This window comes from Vespula vulgaris, chromosome 17, assembly GCF_905475345.1.
Source record: "Vespula vulgaris chromosome 17, iyVesVulg1.1, whole genome shotgun sequence".
In the NCBI taxonomy this organism is placed as follows: domain Eukaryota; kingdom Metazoa; phylum Arthropoda; class Insecta; order Hymenoptera; family Vespidae; genus Vespula; species Vespula vulgaris.
In genome coordinates, this window is record NC_066602.1 from 2,673,822 (window position 1) to 2,679,748 (window position 5,927).

Below are 5,927 nucleotides of genomic sequence, written 5' to 3' on the forward strand. Positions count from 1 at the left end.
TCGGAATCTTCAATGCTTATTAATTCGTGTTATTAGAAGTCTGTCCTGATAAATTTGATAATTTTTCATTTTACCAATAATTTCGTTTGATCGATCAATCTTACGGTCTAGAAAGATCGATTCTATTTGAAAATATTCATCAACTGTCTGGGCAATTACATTTTTATTACTTGCTAGAAAAGCTATAAAGCTATGATTAGAGAAAAAAATCGTGTGACAATGCGTTAAGACGTAGCCGAGTTTATCCGTGACTCTTCCTTCCTGTTGGATATATATATATATATATATATATATATATATATATATAGAGAGAGAGAGAGAGAGAGAGAGAGAGCAATCTAATCGTCTACTTTTTCATGAACTTATCTTGTGTAGCGCATCGCGTCTGATTATTTGATGCGCCAGCGAACCGAACCTTGAAATAATAAGCGCCTTCCCTGATTCCGGGTTCTGTGTGTCGCCGTGTTCACACGTGTACTGCCGACGACCGATGTGTGAACCACCATTACGCTCGCCGAACCTTGCCAAAGGCGTAGAAACAAAAAGATACATGTGTGTATACATATATATATAAATGTATGTATATATATCGTAAAAGACTAAAAATCGATTCATTCGAGCACTGTTTGATTTTATTCTATTGAAATTACATCCACGAAAGTATATCTCTAAAATAAATGTACCTAGGGATATACCTAAAATATGAAAAATCGAAATTTGTAAAAACGTTAGATACATTGTACTTCAATAATCCAGAAGACGTCCATTATCTTGAGTGCACATTTTTGATATTTCTTAAAAAAAAAAAGAAGAGAAAGAAAAGGAAAGAAGAAAGAAAGAAAGAAAGAAAAAAGGGGAAAAAAACGCAACCGTTAAGAAGCTAGGTAAATAAAAAATCTTTGGACTGCGCCTTTGTAAGAGGCTTTTTCTAAGGACTAGCAAAGCGTGGCATAAGTAAGTAATGGCCACGATGGCTGCTCTATAGAAGAAAAAAGAAAAAAGAAAAAGAAAAAGGAAGAAGAAGAAGGAGAAAAGAGATAGAGAAAGATAGAAAGAAAGAGAGAGAGAGAAAGAGAAAGAGAGAGAGAGAGAGGGATAAGTGAGGGATAAGAGAGGGCAGGTGAGGGAGGGACGATGTAGCGGGTAGCGTCGGTGGTTTCCTTGAACGATGATAATCAGCGATTTCGTGACAGACACGGGGCCGTGGCTACGCTAACGAGCAATCGTAGACCGACGTTCGCTCGGGCGACACTTCTAGGCGTGTGGATATACCTTTAAGGATTCTTCCTTCTTCTCTTCCACGCCTTTTCCCTCTCCCTTTTCTCTTCTTTTCTCATCATCATCATCATCATCGTCGTCGTCGTCGTCATCGTCGTCTTCGTCATCTTCGTCGTCTTCGTTGGTATCGCATCCTCGCACGCGTATCGGACCTACCTACGTAATTACAATTAATAAGCACTTGGAAGAAAGGTATCCTACCTGTATGAAATAAAGTTTTTTCTTTTTTTTTTTATGGTTTATCATTCCAAGGATATATTGCTGTTAATTATCTGTAACGGAAAGTTAATGCAATTTTTGTCCTTCCTTTAGCTTTTTTCCTTCTCCCCCTATCAAATGATGATTATTTCTACGTATTACGTCGTATATGTATATGTTCATGATTTTCCATTCCGCAGGAGAAAGAACTTGGTTTTGTTGAATGGTAACGTCACGAGAGAAATCTCTCTTCTTTTTCTTTTTCTTTTTTTTTTCTCTAGCCGCCGAAGAGGAAAGGGCAAAGCTTTCGGACATATTTCGCGAGTAGTTAAGTCGGTCTGGATACGCGGAAGGTATCTTGCTTTTTCGTGATTAACACCGAACGGAGTCGATGGATTGCACTCCACTGAATTATTTTTGTGTTCTTCATCTTTCTCTCTCTCTCTCTCTCTCTCTCTCTCTCTCTCTCTCAAAATTTTCCTTCTCGACGTTCAGCTCCTATCTTTCTCTATTCTTTTTCTTCCTTCTTTTCTCCCCGTTTCTAAGGATATGCAGATGAAAATTTTGAGGAAGATAACGAGATGACATCGGTTATGATATTCATCGCAGTGTTACTAGAAGAAAGACAAGAAGAAAAATCAGGATGGAATGAGCGAAATAGGAAGGTGGAAGAGAGGGTTGGTCGAGGGGTTGCGTTCGACGACTGATATGGGCGATCGCTTCGTCTGACGAGAGGACTGATCACTCTGCCGTCGCACTTATAATTATTATTCGTATTTTAATGGCCGCGGAAAGGTTTCGCGCGCCTTTGAAGCCGGCCGAGACGGAGAGACTCCTCGAGACCCTTCTTCTTTCCCTCCCACGCCCACTTCCTGCGGCTCACTACATCTCTCTTACTCCTTCTCTCTCTCTCTCTCTCTCTCTCTCTCTCTCTCTCTCTATGCGAGAGTAGGCAGCCCCTGTGCTTTTAAAAATATTGGGGATTTCAGATACCAAATGCCGCGTGGTGGTACGTTCTCTCTCTCTCTCTCTTCTTCTCTCTCTTTCATTCTCACTCTTTCTTTTACTCTTCGAATCAAACGAGAAAAAAAGGGACACGTACTTACTCTTTCTTTCTCTCTTCCTCCTCGTACTCGCTCGTTCGCTTCTTTCTTCTTCTTCTTTTCTTTCTTTTTTCTTCTTCCTCTCTCCTCCATCGCAGTTTTCTCGCTCTCGTTCTCCGTCGAATGCCTACGGCGCAGCCATTCAATCAGAAGCTGGAGCCTCGGATAAGTCGTGACTTTCATTTCGAAGCTCCTTCCTGCCAGAATGCAGCTCACCCGATAACGATAGGTGAAGGGGGCTTTCGTCTCTCTCTCTCTCTCTCTCTCTCTTTCTCTTTCTGTGTTTCTCCCTCTCTATCTCCTTCCCCTTCTCTCTCTCTCTCTCTCTCTCTTTCTGTTTCTATCTTTCTTCTTACCACTTTCTCTCCCTACCACCCAACGTCTCTTCATTTTTCTTCTCATCTTCTTGTTTCAAACCTCCTCACGTTTTCGATGCTTCGAAGAAAAATGTCTCTCTCTCCCTCTCTCTCTCTCTCTCTTTCTCTCTTTCTCTCTCGCCACGTCACTAACAATAGATACAGTAATATACATGATGAATTTCTTTTAATCGATAAACTAAGCAGTTCTTTGGTTTTTCTTCCAAATTCAAAGATTTGTTATCGACGAAAAATATAAGTCGGAGAAGACGAAGAAGATGAAGTTGAAGAGGACTGGAAGATGGAGAAATGCGAAATAAAAACGGGCCGTTATGAGGGGAGAGGAAGGAGAGAGAAGAGAAGAATGAGACATCAATCAATTTACAACCCTTCGGTCGATTAAGTCGAATAAGCCGACTAAAGACATTCGTTCGCTCCGGTGGCCTCCACGTTAATATGGATTAATAGATAAATATACAATTAGAAGTAATCTATATTAATTAAGGGAGGGTCTTTTGCCTTCGTGGTGGCTCGACTTGGCTCCTTTGTGGCTGCACCGTTGAATATCCGGCGATTCATTCATTAACCCCTCGCCATCGACCTCCGGAGGCCGGGGAGAAAGGGAGACATAGAGTTTGATACCGACAAGAACTCGAATTGCATCTCGCATCGAACTGTTCGATCTTTGCATCTATCGCGTCGTCTTTAGTTCTCTCAGTGAACCAAAATAGTCACTAGTATTTGATCTCATTCAGTATGGTTAACATTGAGGAAAGAAATCGTTTAAAAACTTCAGAACAGGCTTGACAATTTTTCGAGATATCATTATGTACAATTTAATGTTAAAGATTAATCCGAAATTAGTCTAAATTATTCTCTAGAAAACTCGATTATAACGATTCTTAATGATAAGATATTATTTATAATGTTTCTATAGTAATGAATAATAAATAATGAAATTACGAATTTCTCACAAATTCCTAAGTATTTATAATACAACGAAACTAGCGCCGTCTGTAGGAACGACGATAATTACTTTCGACAAATCGAATGATGTAATTTCTTCACTGCGTATCGTCTAATCATAACGAGTTAATCAGGTAATTAACGTATTATTTTTTTAACGTATATATCGTGTATGTGTATCAATCGGTTTCAGAATACATCATTTCCGATAGCATTATCGAATCATCGATTGCATTTCCGAATGCAAGTATCGGTAACTTCGAAAAGAAGAAATATTTATCGAGAAGAAAACTCATTGTCGTTGCGTGCATTAAATTCAAGTAAGTACACGTGCTGTTAAATTTTATTCATATTCCAGTATTATTTCTACGGATATCGAGTTTTACTTATTAATTTTCTTTGTTTGCATTGTCAAAGTATTCCTTTTCATAATTTTTGTAATCGTATATCATATTTTTAATGTTTCGATATTTTCGTATAAATAGATCGAAAAATTACGAGCTTTGTAGGGGGCCATTATGTAGATGGCGCATTGGTAACATGCAGGAGAGAATCATCTAGCATCCTTGTTGGTGATGACACTGCCATCTTAAATTGGTTAGTGCTATTGATTGCAGGAGAGCTTCGTCGTCCAGTTAATTACAGGTAATTAGATATTTTTTTCTAACGTACACCCTTCTCTTATACATCAATCGATTTCGGAAAAACGCGATTTCCACGCGGAGTGTTTTCAAGTCGGGCTATCCTCGCGTTTAAGAGATATTCGCGAAAATAAAAAATGACGCAATAGCGTCTTCGAGTGACTATTGCGTAATCGTTACGAACAGATTTTCTCGAATTTTCTATGTGCGTTTTTAAGCCTTATTTATGTAAATATCGAGTATCCATGATTTATTTCGTTAGTTTGGTTCAATAAAGCATCGGTTTCGATGATTTTTACGATCGTAGATCATATTTTTAATGTATCGATATTTTCTTACAACAGATCGAAAAGTTACAAGCTTCAAGGGGGGCCATTGCGTAGATGATGCAACGCGCATGCGCGGAAGTTTCATATATCTTCTTGACGATGAAACCACCATCTTTAATTGCTGTGGCTAGTGACAGGAGAGCTTCGTCGTCCCGTTAATTACAGGTAATTAGATATTTTTTTTCTAACGTACACCCTTCATTTATACATCAATCGATAGCAAATAACGCGATTTCCATGCGTGAGTGTTTTCGAGTCGGGCCTTCGTCGCGTTTAAGAGATATTCGCGAAAATAAAAAATGACGTAATGGCGTATCTCGAAAAGTCGTTAGGCATTACGAGTAGCTTTTCTCGAATTTTCTATCTACATTTTTAGACTTTATTCGTATAAATATCGAGTATCGGTGAATTGTTTCCTTAGTTTCGTTCAATAAAGTATCAGTTTCGACGATTTTTACGATCGTATATCGTATTTTTAATGTTCCGATATTTTCCTATAATAGATCGAAAAATTACAGGCTTCGCGGGACGCCATTATGAAGGTGATGTACTACGTATATACAAGGGGTCCACATACCTTCCTTGCTGATAGAGAATCCACCATCTTGAATTAATTCGTGTCACGACTCGCAGGAGAGGCGTTCGTCGTCCCGTTAATTACAAGTAAGTAGATATTTTTTTCTAACGTACACCGTTCATTTATATATCAATCGATATCCAATAACGCGATTTCTATGCTTGAGTACTTTCGAGTCGGGGAATTGTCGCGTTTGAAAGATATTCGCGAAAATCAAAAATGACGCAATCGCGTCCCTCAAAAAACCGTTAGGTGATCGTTACGTAATCTTTATGAATATCTTTTATCGAATTTTCTATCGATATTTTTACGATTTGTGTATTCTTACGATTTTATAACGTTCGATGTAGTAATTTATAATTCATTCGTCACGTTCGATCGTATTTCATGTGGTATACGTCTCTTTTCTATATATGCATACTATTCTATCATCGTAGATGGATACACATATACATATAAGATTGTAACGTGAGAACTCT

At 38.5% G+C, this 5,927-nt stretch overlaps 1 long non-coding RNA gene across 1 annotated transcript; it reads left to right on the plus strand.

The window, feature by feature from the left end:
• The first annotated feature begins 4,416 nt into the window (after positions 1 to 4,416).
• On the plus strand, positions 4,417 to 5,685 carry LOC127069948 (uncharacterized). Its single transcript, XR_007783802.1, has 3 exons — positions 4,417 to 4,546; positions 4,887 to 5,036; positions 5,390 to 5,685. It is a non-coding gene; the product is annotated as an uncharacterized LOC127069948 (long non-coding RNA).
• The last annotated feature ends 242 nt before the right edge of the window (positions 5,686 to 5,927 follow it).